Below are 12,263 nucleotides of genomic sequence, written 5' to 3'. Positions count from 1 at the left end.
TGAATGAATGATACCCAGGGATTCCTCACAAATGTGGAGGGAATGAATGAATGACACCCAGGATTCACTTCCGAAAATGTAGAGAGAATGAATGAATGATACCCAGGGATTCCCCACAAATGTGGTGGGAATGAATGAATGATGTCGAGGGATTCCCGCAAATGTGGAGGGAATGAATGAATGACACCCAGGATTCACTTCTGCAAATGTAGAGAGAATGAATGAAAGACACCCAGATATTCCCTGCAAGTGTGGAGGGAATGAATGAATGACATCCAGGGATTCCCCGTACATGTGGAGGGAATGAAAGAATGACACATAAGGATTCCCCAGAAATGTGGAGGGAATGAATGAATGACACCCAGAGATTCATTCCTGCAAATGTGGAGGGAATGAACGAATGAGTAACACACAGGCCCTTGCTTGATAAACGAATGGGTGAATGCATAAATGAAAGAATGACGTGCAGGGTTTTCTCCCTAAAAGTGGAGTGAATGAAAGAGTCAATGCGTGATGCCCACTAGTTCTTGACAAGTGTAGAGCAAATGAGGAGATGAATGAATGAATGAATGCCACTCTGAGAATGCAGAGTGAATGAGTGATGGAATGTGTGGAGCAAATGAGGAAATGAATGAATGAATGCCACTCTGAGAATGTAGAGTGAATGAGTGATGGAATGTGTGGAGGAAATAAGGAAATGAATGAATGAATGAATGCCACTCTGAGAATGCAGAGTGAATGAGTGATGGAATGTGTGGAGGAAATGAGGAAAAGAATGGCTGAATGAATGAATGCCACTCTGAGAAGGCAGAGTGAATGAGTGATTGAATGTGTGGAGGAAATGAGGAAATGAGTGAATGAATGAATGCCACTGTGAGAATGCAGAGTGAATGAGTGATGGAATGTGTGGAGGAAATGAGGAAATGAGTGAATGAATGAATGCCACTGTGAGAATGTAGAGTGAATGAGTGATGGAATGTGTGGAGGAAATGAGGAAAGGAGTGAATGAATGCCACTCTGAGAATGCAGAGTGAATGAGTGATGGAATGTGTGCAGCAAATGAGGAAATGAGTGAATGAATGCATGCCACTCTGAGAAGGCAGAGTGAATGAGTGATGGAATGTGTGGAGGAAATGAGGAAATGAGTGAATGAATGAATGAATGCCACTCTGAGAAGGCAGAGTGAATGAGTGATGGAATGTGTGGAGGAAATGAGGAAAAGAATGAATGAATGAATGAATGCCACTCTGAGAATGCAGAGTGAATGAGTGATGGAATGTGTGGAGGAAATGAGGAGATGAATGAATGAATGAATGCATGCCACTGTGAGAATGCAGAATGAATGAGTGATGGAATGTGCGGAGCAAATGAGGAGAGGAGTGAATGAATGCATGCCACTGTGAGAATGCAGAGTGAATGAGTGATGGAATGTGTGGAGGAAATGAGGAGATGAATGAATGAATGAATGCATGCCACTGTGAGAATGCAGAGTGAATGAGTGATGGAATGTGCGGAGCAAATGAGGAAAGGAGTGAATGAATGCATGCCACTGTGAGAATGCAGAGTGAATGAGTGATGGAATGTGTGGAGGAAATGAGGAGATGAATGAATGAATGAATGCATGCCACTGTGAGAATGCAGAATGAATGAGTGATGGAATGTGCGGAGCAAATGAGGAAAGGAGTGAATGAATGCCACTCTGAGAATGCAGAGTGAATGAGTGATGGAATGTGTGGAGGAAATGAGGAGATGAGTGAATGAATGAAGGCCACTGTGAGAATGCAGAGTGAATGAGTGATGGAATGTGTGGAGGAAATGAGATGAGTGAATGAATGAAGGCCACTGTGAGAATGCAGAGTGAATGAGTGATGGAATGTGTGGAGGAAATGAGGAGATGAGTGAATGAATGAATGAAGGCCACTCTGAGAATGCAGAGTGAATGAGCGATGGAATGTGTGGAGGAAATGAGGAAATGAATGAAGGAATGAATGCCACTCTGAGAATGCAGAGTGAATGAGTGATGGAATGCGTGGAGGAAATGAGGAAATGAATGAAGGAATGAATGCCACTCTGAGAATGCAGAATGAATGAGTGATGGAATGGACAGAAGGTGGCAGGGGCGGTGTGGACGTTGGCCCCAACGCCTCCCTCTGACCCATTTTGGTCCAGCTCGCCACTGGCCCTGACCTTTCCGCTGCATCCATGGAAACTGTGCACCCAGCACCCCTTTTCCCCGGGGGTCACTCCCGCTCTGGGCTGTGTGGTTCTCTCGGACTGTCAATCAATGAGGAGAAGGGTGTGGTCCAAGTCTGTCAATCACTGAGGATGGGGGAGCGTGGTCTAAGCCTGTCAATCACTGAGGATGGGGGAGTGTGGTCCACGCCTGTCAATCACTGAAGATGGGGGTGTGGCCCAAGCCTGTCAATCACTGAAGATGGGGGAGTGTGGCCCAAGCCTGTCAGTCACTGAGGATGGGGGAGTGTGGTCCAAGCCTGTCAATCACTGAAGATGGGGGTGTGGCCCAAGCCTGTCAATCACCCAAGAGAGGGGTGTGGCCCAAGCCTGGCCAGTTAGGGGGTCCGTCACCCTGTTCATAAAAATTATTGCAAGCAGTGGTCATTTGTCTCTGACGTGGCCGGTCGGAACCCTTCAAGAGGTGTGACTTGTGGGTGCCAGGAGAGTGAGGGTCCCCTTTTTGATTCTGTTCTGAAAAGATGGGGACCCCAGACTACCAGAGACCCTCTTTCCATTCCTATAGAGAAGGTGGTCTTCCTGAAGTCATTCCACACCCTGCAGCTGAGGGAGGCAGAAAAAAGTGGGGCTGAAACGTGGGAAGAGAGAAAGAGAAAGAGGAGAGACTGATGGCCGTTTAAGCTCCTGGATCCAGCCATGCCTGAAGTCCTCATAGAAATCCTAATTATCCAATTTGACACTTTCCACCTTGACTTCAGCTAGCTCGACTCAAGTTTCTATCGCTCGCCATAGAAGACAGTTGTGCCTCAAGCACTAGAGGCAGGCAGGCTGAGGTCCCAGTTGGGGGACAGAATACTCCTAGTTCCAGCAAAATGTCCCTACGGAGCCCATGCCACCTGCCCTGGGCTGAAGCATGGTTATTTCAAAGGCAGTCACGCATCGTTCATCACTAATTCCCCAGTGCAGTGGTTCAAGGCTAACAAGCAGCACCCAGCGCCCACCTCTGCCTCTTTCTGGTTGTAGGTCTTGAACACAGCCCCCCCGCCGGCTCCATGTTCGCCTCAGTTTCCCTTAATGGTAAAACAGGGACGATCGTCATAGCACCTGTCTCACGAAGTTTCGAAAATCCCAGAGACAAGGCTGGGTGCACGTGGCTCACACCTGTCATCCCAGGCACTTTGGGAGACAGAGGCGGGCGGATCACCTGAGGTCGGAAGTTCGAGACCAGCCTGGCCAACATAGTGAAACCCCATCTCTACTAAAATACAAAAAATTAGCCGGGCGTGGTGGCGAGTGCCTGTCATCCCAACTACTCAGGAGGCTGAGGCAGGAGAATCACTTGAATCCGGGAGGGGGAGGTTGCAGTGAGCTGAGATCGCCGTGCTACTGTACTGCAGCCTGGGCGACAGAGCGAGACTTCGTCGAAAGAAAGGATAAAGGAAAAGGAAAGGAAAGAAGGAAGGAAAGAAGGAAGGAAAGAAAGGAAGGAAGGAAAGAAAGGAAGGAATGAAAGAAAGGAAGGAAGGAAAGAAAGAGAGAGAGAAAGAGAGAGAGAAAGAGAAAGAGAGAGAAAGAAAGAAAGAAAAGAAAGAAAGAAAATCCCAGAGATAAAGACCTTGCAAAAGTGGCTGCTGCATCCTGTGCACTCAATTGACGTCAACTATTTTTATTTGCGAAAACCAAGAACAACATCTCCTCCCCGCAAAACAAAAGCAACATAAAAGCAGAAGACAGGTGTGAAGAAGCTTTCTGGGAGAGCACATTTTCAAGAAGGTGGACTTTTTCCATCTTTTTCTAGGCCAACCTCAGCCCTGTCTGTGACCCTCGAGAGCTTGTGCAGAGTGCGTGGCCCCTATCTTGAGGGTGTGTGTCATTTTGCAGGACTCTGGTGAGCCCGGGTTAAAAAAATCACACACCCCAAAGGCAGGCCGAGCTGAGGGCTCTCTCTGCCATTCAACCGCATCTCTGGCCCGGATCTGCTCTGTTGCTGGGGTATTTCTGCAGGGCGGCTCTCCTCTGTGAACACCCCCAGGTCCCCGTGACTTACAGCGGCGACCGCAGGGAGGGCAGACGTCCCGGGTGAGGCTGGTCTTGTGGTGTTTGTCCGAGCAGCCGTCAAGCTGGGCAGGGGGTCCTTGGGGACGCTCCTCCTCCTGGTCCAGAGGTGGCTGCCCTATGGCAGTGTGCTTGCACAGGGGCAGGAGTGCAGGGCCAGCTCTCTGCTCTGCTGGGAAAAAAAAAATCCCACTGGTTGTGCCTGCACCACACCCTGAGACAGACACGAGCAGCCTCCAGAGACCCAGCGAGCTGCTCTCAGCGGCGATCTGTCATCTGCAGACTGAACTTGGTGCACGGTGGTTATGAAACAGGCCAGACCGACAATAGATGGGAAAGGTTCCTGTTTTTGGCCCTGGGCCCCAGGGAGCGGGGTCAGACCATCACAGGGGGATTTTACGTGTTTTTCTCCTGATGCGATATTTTTCAATACGGCTTTTTTTTTTTTTTTTTTTTAAATGAGTTTGGCCTCCATGTATGCAGGACCATTGCCTCAGAAGAGTTAGTGTAGGATTCGAAAATGGGTTAAATTTAAGGACAGCTTCTCTTGCCTATATTGGATATGACTTTATGCTTTAGGTGAAAATACTAATTTTTAAAAATATGTATGTCCACAGTCGCTATTTTTTTTTCTTTCTTTTTTTTTTTTTTTTTTTTTTTTGAGACGGAGTCTGACTCTGTGGCCCAGGCTGGAGTACAGTGGCCGGATCTCAGCTCACTGCAAGCTCCGCCTGCCGGGTTCACGCCATTCTCCTGCCTCAGCCTCCCGAGTAGCTGGGACTACAGGCGCCCGCCACCTCGCCCGGCTAGATTTTTTGTATTTTTTAGTAGAGACGGGGTTTCACCGTGTTAGCCAGGATGGTCTCGATCTCCTGACCTCGTGATCCGCCCGTCTCGGCCTCCCAAAGTGCTGGGATTACAGGCTTGAGCCACCGCGCCTGGCCTTTTTTTTCTTTTGAGACTGAGTCTCGCTCTGCTTTCCAAGCTGGAATGCAATGGTACCGTCTCAGCTCACTGTGACATCTGCCTCCCAGGTTCAGATGATTCTCCCTCGGCTTCCCAAGTAGCTGGGATAACAGGCATACACCACCACATCCAGCAATTTTTTTTTTTTTGTATTTTTTTTATTTTTAGTAGAGGCAGGGTTTCATCATGTTGGTCAGGCTGGTCTCCAACTCCTGACCTCAGGTGATCCACCCGCCTCAGCCTCCGAACGTTCTAGGATTACAGGGGTGAGCCACCACGCCCGTCTGTATATTCACTATTTAAAAGCGGTGCTCATTGGATTATGCTAAGACAGTTTTTATTTGGAAGCTTGAGGCTGCCGTGAGCTGAACGACACGGTACTGGCTAAACTGAACTGAACCGAACAACTCACACCACTGCACTTCCTGCCTGGGTGACAGACAGAGCAGGATCCTGTCTCAAAAATAAAAGGGAGAGCCCTTAATGCAAACAGCTAGCTCAGGGTATATTTTGTGCAGTTTCTGTCTGTTACAGGCTGAATGGTACCCTCCCAAATTCACACGTTAAAGTCCTAAGCCCTAGGACCACACGATGTGGCTGTATTTAGAGATTACTTCTTTGTAGAGTTGACGACGGTAAAATGAGGTCACTAGGAGTGGGCCCTGATCCAATAGGACTGGTGTCCTCATAAGAAGAGGAGACGAGACCGGGCGCGGTGGCTCAAGCCTGTAATCCCAGCACTTTGGGAGGCCGAGACGGGTGGATCACGAGGTCAGGAGATCGAGACCATCCTGGCTAACACGGTGAAACCCCGTCTCTACTAAAAAATACAAAAAACTAGCCGGGCGAGGTGGCGGGCGCCTGTAGTCCCAGCTACTCGGGAGGCTGAGGCAGGAGAATGGCGGGAACCCGGGAGGCGGAGCTTGCAGTGAGCTGAGATCTGGCCACTGCACTCCAGCCTGGGTGACAGAGCGAGACTCCATCTCAAAAAAAAAAAAAAGAAAAAAAGAAGAGGAGACGAGGACGGGGACACACACAGAGGGTTGACCCTGTGAGGACACAGGGAGAAGGCGGCGTCTCCAAGCCCAGGAGAGAGGCCTCAGGAGGAACCAGCCCTGCCCACACCTGGATCTCAGATTTCCAGCCTCCAGGACTGTGGGAGAATCAATGTCTGTTGTTTATAAGTCACCCAGTCTATGGTATTCTGTGACAGCAGCCTGAGATGGACTAAGACATCCCATAAGAGGAGGAGATGAGGACACAGACACACACAGAGGGACGACCCCGTGAGGACACAGGGAGAAGACGGTGTCTCCAAGCCCAGGAGAGAGGCCTCAGGAGGAACCAGCCCTGCCCACACCTGGATCTCAGACTTCCAGCCTCCAGGACTGCGGGAGAATCAATGTCTGTTGTTTCTAACCACCCAGTCTGCCGTGTTTTATTATGGTGGTCGAACTGACTGCCCCTTCACTCTGAAGCAGGTGGGAGAAGGCGAACGTCGGGGAAGCTGCAGAAACCTGGGCCGAAAGGAAGGGAACGTGGGTGCCGCTGGCTTGTGCCTGCTGTCGAATTCCGAAGACCATCTCGAGGCCATCTCCGTCGGGAGTCACGCTCCCCGGCCTGGCTTCTCGGTAGAGACAGTGCGTTACAGGGTGGGAAATGGTTGTTAACCGTGGTGCCCCGCCTTGGGGTTGGGGAGCCACCCGAGAAGGCACACAGCCACAGCCACAGCCACAGCCACAGCCACAGCCACAGCCACAGCCACAGCCACAGCCCTCCCGGGTGCGGCTCCCTGGGATTCCGCCCTCTGCCCTTACACACGGTTTCTCTGTCGCTGCTCGGTTCACAGGAAGCAACTTGTCTGCTGTTCCCAAATCTACTTCTGGGGGCCTCTGTCCTCTGCTCTTTTCCCGGAGGGAACAGGCTGGGAAGGAGACTGGTGTCCCCTTAAAGCATTCAGGCAGCCACCACTTCAGACGGACCAGTCATTCGCAGATAACTAGGACATGGGGTCATGTTCAACACGGCTTCCCGTGACTCTGCTTCCTTCCGTCCGTCCTTCCTTCCTTCCTTCCTTCCTTCCTTCCTTCCTTCCTTCCTTCCTTCCTTCCTTCCTTCCTTCTTTCCCTTTCTTTCTCTTTCTTTCTTTCTCTCTCTCTCTTTCTTTCTTTCTTTCTTTCTTTCTTTCTTTCTTTCTTTCTGTCTCTCCTTCCTTCCTTTCTTTCCTTCCTTCATTTCTCTCTTTCTTTCTCTCTTTCTTTCTCGTCTTTCTTTCTCTTTCTCTCCTTCCTTCCTTTCTTTCCTTCCTTCCTTTCCTTCCTTCCTTCTTCCTTTTTCTTTCTTTCTCTTTCTTTCTTTCTCTTCTTCCTTCTTTCCTTCCTTCTTTCTTTTTCTTTCTTTCTCTTCTTCCTTCCTTCTTTCCTTCCTTCTTTCTTTCTCTCCTTCCTTCCTTTCTTTCCTTCCTTCCTTTCCTTCCTTCCTTCTTCCTTTTTCTTTCTTTCTCTGTCTTTCTTTCTCTTCTTCCTTCTTTCCTTCCTTCTTTCTTTCTTTTTCTTTCTTTCTCTTTCTTTCTTTCTCTCCTTCCTTCCATCCTTCTTTCCTTCTTTCCTTCCCTCTTTCTTTCTTTCTGTTTCTTTCTTTCTCTCCTTCCTTCCTTCCTTTGTTTCCTTCCTTCCTTCCTTCCTTCCTTCCTTCCTTCCTCTCTCTCTCTTTCCCTCCTTCCCTCCCTCCCTTCTTTCCTTCTTTCTTTCTTTCTTTCTTTCCTTCTTTCTTTCCTTTTGAGATGGAGTCTCGCTCTGTTGCCCAGGCTGGAGTGCAGTGGCACAACCTTGGCTCACTGCAACCTCCGCCTCCCTGGTTCAAGTAATTCTGCCTCAGCCTCCGACGTAGCTGGGACTACAGGCGCCCGCCGCCACGCCCAGCTACTTTTTGTATTTTTAGTAGAGATGGGGTTTCACCATGTTGGCCAGGATGGTCTTGATCTCTTAACGTCGTGATCCGCCCGCCTCGGCCTCCCAAAGTGCTGAGATTACAGGCGTGAGCCACTGCACCTGGCTGAGTATTTTTAATATTAGTGTTTTAGGAACTCAGTCACTCCACTAGCCAACCAGCATGGACAGAAACGCAAACATCAGGCCCAGCGCAGTGAGTGGCTCACAGTTGAAATTCCAGCACTTTGGGAGGCTGAGGTGGGTGGATCACTTGAGGTCAGGAGTTCAAGACCAGTCTGATTAATATGGTGAAACCCCGTCTCTACTTAAAACAAAAAAATTAGCCAGGCGTGGTGGCAGGTGCCTGTCATCCCAGCTCCTCGGGAGGCTGAGGCAGGAGAATCGCTTGAACCCGGGAGAGGGAGGTTGCAGTGAGCCGAGATCGCACCACCGCACCTCAGCCTGGGGGACAAGAGTAAACCCTGTTTCTAAATAAATAAATAAATAAATAAATAAATAGTATGCTGACAAGGAAATATGGCTCTTTCTGTTTGTCATAGTGGCTGGCATCTCCAAGAAGGTACCGGACTTGCTGAGGTGTGGAGTGAGGTAGCACACAGGCTGGTGACAGATGGTTGGTTTGGGGGAAGTGGGACGGCGAGGGGCGTGTTGGGGCGGGCTTGGAGGCCTGTGGGCGTCAGACAGGCAGCTTAGGGGGTCCTGGCCGTCCAGGAAGCTGTGAGTATTTGGTTTGGCGGCAGCTGAACCCAGGCAGCGGGGCCGAGGAGGTAAGAAGCAGAGATGGATAGGCAGCAACCCTGCCGGATGCCAGCCACAGCAGACACAACAGTGTTAGAAAACTATGAAGGAGGGTCAGCCCGTCTTGGTGATAGCCCCCAGAGGTGACCTCCCAACACCCACCAGATGCACAACAGCCAACTCCGTTTTTGTTTTTTCCGACGGAGTTTTCCTCTTGTCGCCCAGGCTGCGGTGCAATGGCACGATCTTGGTTCACCGCAACCTCCCGTGTTCAAGCAATTCTCCTGCCTCAGCCTCCCGAGTAGCTGGGATTGCAGGCGCGCACCACCACGTCTGGCTAATTTTTGTGTTTTTAGTAGAGATGGGGTTTCACTATGTTGCCCAGGCTGGTCTCAATCTCCTGATCTCGTGATCTGCCCTCCTCGGCCTCCCCAAAGTGCTGGGATTACAGGTGTGAGCCACTGCGCCCAGCCCTCTGTTGTTTCCTGAGATGGAGTCTCGCTCTTGTTGCCCAGGCTGGAGTGCAGTGGCACGATCTCGGCTCGCTGCAACCTCCGCTTCTCAGGTTCAGGCGATTCTCCTGCCTCAGCCTCCCGAGTAGCTGGGATTACAGGTGCGGGCCATCATGCCCGGTTAATTTTTGTATTTTTAGTAGAGATGGGGTTGCACTATGTTGGCCGGGCTGGTCTCAAACTCCTGACCTCAGGTGATCCGCCCACCGTGCCCTCCCAAAGCGCTGGGATGACAGGCTTGAGGCCCCGCGCCCGGCCATGTTAATTCTTCAGAAGTCGACAGAGGCCTGTTGCTCTGAGCCGCCACCACCCCCGGCCCTGTTTGTGACGACCAGCGGGCTTCTGTGGATGCAGGATTTTGGGTGCTAAAACCAGGAGAGCCCTCAGCAGCACCCATGGGGCCGCCTATCTGGCCCAGGGTGACCTGACTCTCTCGGTTCTGTCCTGGGAGACGGGGGGATTTTTAAGCCTGACCTTTTAGCTTTACCACGGGGCTCCTATCCAGCCTCTTCCTTCCTGAGACTGTCTCTACGCCCAACTTCCAAGGCTCACGGAGCTGGCCGGAGAGTCCCAGGGACCTCCTCCCAACTACGTCTTGGAAGGAGGTGGCTGCGTCTTCTCAGATACCATGTCCAGGCTTCAGTCTGAGTCTTTTCGGTCTGACTCCAAGGGACGTAAATGTCAGCCCCCGGGAAGCTCTCCGTGCATCCCTGTGAGGTGCTTTGCAGACTTTTGGCCTGTGTTTGACTTTCTGATGCGTTTTCACTTCCATTTTCGTTCTGACGTGTTTATTTATGGAGACACGAGGTTTTGCTCTGTTGCCCAGGCTGGAGTGCAGTGGTGACATTATAGCTCACGGCAGCCTCAACCTCCTGGCGTGAACCGATCCTCCCACCTCAGCCTCCTGAGCAGCTGGGACTACAGGTGCATGCCACCACAGCTGGCTAATCTTTGACTTTTGGAGAGATGGGGGGGTCTCACCATGTTGCCCAGTCTTAGTTTTCATTTTTATTTATTATTATTGTTATTTTTTGAGATGGAGTCTCGCTCCGTCACCCAGGCTGCAGTGCAACGGCGCAATCTCGGCTCACTGCAACCTCTGCCTCCCGGGTTCAAGTGATTCTCCTGCCTCAGCCTCCTGAGTACCTGGGATGACAGGCATGTGCCGCCACACCCAGCTAACTTTTTGTATTTTCAGTGGAGATGGGGTTTCACCATGTTGGCCAGGGTGGTCTCGATCTCCTGACTTCGTGATCCACCCACCTCGGCCTCCCAAACTGCTGGGATGACAGGCGTGAGGCACCACGCCCGGCCAGTTTTCATTTTTATTTATTAGCATTATTTTTTTTGAGACGAAGTCTCGCTCTGTCACTTGGGTGGGAGTGCCGTGGTACGATCTTGGCTCGCTGCAACCCCTGCCTCCTGGGTTCAAACGATTCTCTTGCCTCAGCCTCTCAAATAGCTGGGACTACAGGCATGTGCCACTACACCCGGCTAATTTTTGTATTATTAGTAGACACAGGATTTTACCCTGTTGGCCAGGCTGCTCTTGAACTCCTGACCTCAAGTGATCCACCCGCCTCAGCCTCTCAAAGTGCTGGGATGACAGACACGAGCCACCGTGCCCGGCCTCATTTTTCTGTTTGGAAATAAAGTCCTGTCTAGGTTTACGATGAGTGGGATCACATCACTGAAGATAAACGAGCAAGAAAATTGATTTGCTTATCTCTGTTTTGGTCACGTCCTCTTGGAGGGGAGCCAAACCTCCTCCCTTCTCTCCCCCACTTCGAACACAGAGTGTTGGTGGCACTCAGTCAGGGACAGGGCCCCGCTCTGGGTTCGGGTTCCTCTTTCTGCTCACTCTCTGGGGACCCTGTTTGCCTCCCTGCAACACGCCTTGCTGAAGAGCTCGGTGCTGGCTGCCACGTGAGCCGCCCCTGTCCCTACTCTCAGGAGCCTTCCCCACCTGCAAACCCCAATCGAGGGCCTCCCGTGTTGCGTTGGATGGCGGCCCCCAGAGATAGCTCCACGTCCCGAGCCCTGCTATTTGGGGATGGGGCATCATTTGGAAAAGAAGGTCTTTGCAGATTAATTAACTTGTGGATCTTGAGAGAAAATAATCCTGTGTTATCTGGCTGGGCCTTAAACACAATGACAGGTGTCCTTATCAGAGACAGAGGAGGAGACACAGACACAGAGGAGAAGGCCACGTGGAGATGGAGGCAGAGACTGGAGTGATGTGGCCACAAGCCCAGGGACTCCTGGAGCCCCCAGGAACTGGGAGAGGCAGGAAGGATCCTCCCCTAGAGCCTCCAGAGGAAACTGGGTACAATTGTAATGGGTTGAACAGTGGATCCTGGAAAGATATGTCCATATCCTCGAGCTCAGAATCTGGAATGGGATATTATTTGGAAATAAAGAACTTTGCAGATTTAATAAGTTAAGGATCTGGAGATGAGATCTTCCTGGAGTAGCGTAGGCCTTAAATGGAATGACAGGTGTCCTTGTAAGAGACAGAGGAGGAGACACAGACACAGAGGAGGAGGCCACATGGAGACAGAGGCAGAGACTGGAGTGATGCGGCCACAAGCCCAGGGATGCCTGGAGCCCCCAGGAGCTGGGAGAGGCAGGAAGGAGCCTCCCCTAGAGCCTCCAGAGGAAACTGGGTCCAATTGTAATGGGTTGAAGAGCAGATCCTAAAAAGATATGTCCGTATACTAGAGCCCAGAACCTGGAATGAGATGTTATTTGGAAATAACGAATTTTGCAGATGTAATGAGTTAAGTATCTTGAGATGACATCATCCTGGATTAGGCTGGGCCCTAAATGGAATGACAGGTGTCCTTGT

General features: G+C 50.8%; 1 protein-coding gene across 1 annotated transcript in view; it reads right to left on the bottom strand.

Annotated features, from left to right (window-relative positions):
* LOC105478056 (P2Y receptor family member 8) overlaps positions 1 to 12,263 on the bottom strand; it is a 67,265-nt gene that overhangs the window by 26,740 nt on the left and 28,262 nt on the right. The window contains exon 2 of the mRNA XM_011735017.3: positions 4,241 to 4,417. The gene's annotated coding sequence lies outside the window, so the exon portion shown is untranslated. The remainder of the gene's footprint in view (positions 1 to 4,240; positions 4,418 to 12,263) is intronic.

Source organism: Macaca nemestrina, chromosome X (assembly GCF_043159975.1).
Source record: "Macaca nemestrina isolate mMacNem1 chromosome X, mMacNem.hap1, whole genome shotgun sequence".
NCBI classification, from domain to species: Eukaryota; Metazoa; Chordata; class Mammalia; order Primates; family Cercopithecidae; genus Macaca; species Macaca nemestrina.
The sequence above is the reverse complement of the archived record's forward strand: the minus strand, read 5'-3'. Positions and strand labels throughout refer to the sequence as shown.